The sequence below is a fragment of the Chaetura pelagica genome, unplaced genomic scaffold (genome assembly GCF_000747805.2).
Source record: "Chaetura pelagica isolate M959 unplaced genomic scaffold, ChaPel_1.0 scaffold142, whole genome shotgun sequence".
Classification (NCBI taxonomy): Eukaryota; Metazoa; Chordata; class Aves; order Apodiformes; family Apodidae; genus Chaetura; species Chaetura pelagica.
In genome coordinates this window covers 1,206,218-1,206,524 of record NW_009952973.1, presented here as the reverse complement: position 1 = coordinate 1,206,524, position 307 = coordinate 1,206,218, and positions in this window count along the sequence as shown.

The window sequence follows — 307 nt, the reverse complement described above, 5'->3', positions numbered from 1 at the left end:
CGGCGCAGGGCGAACGTCGGTGGCCCCCCCAGCCTGCTTCTCAAGCACCCTGTCCCACCTGCCCCATGGAGCACTCTCTGGGGGGCCCCTGGCCCAGGCCTGCCAGCCCTGGAAAGTGCTGCCCCCGGCCCCAGCTCCACCCCTGCTTTGGAGGTGGAAGCAGGGAAGTAGTCTTGAGAGCTCACGCAGGAAAGGGAGCTCCAGGAAGCAGGCGGTGCAAGGCAGGCAGCCTAAGCAGGGCCCTGTGCAGGTACAGGGGCCGAATCCTGCCCCTCTCAAAAAGGAAGGAGTCAGATTCTGCCTCTGG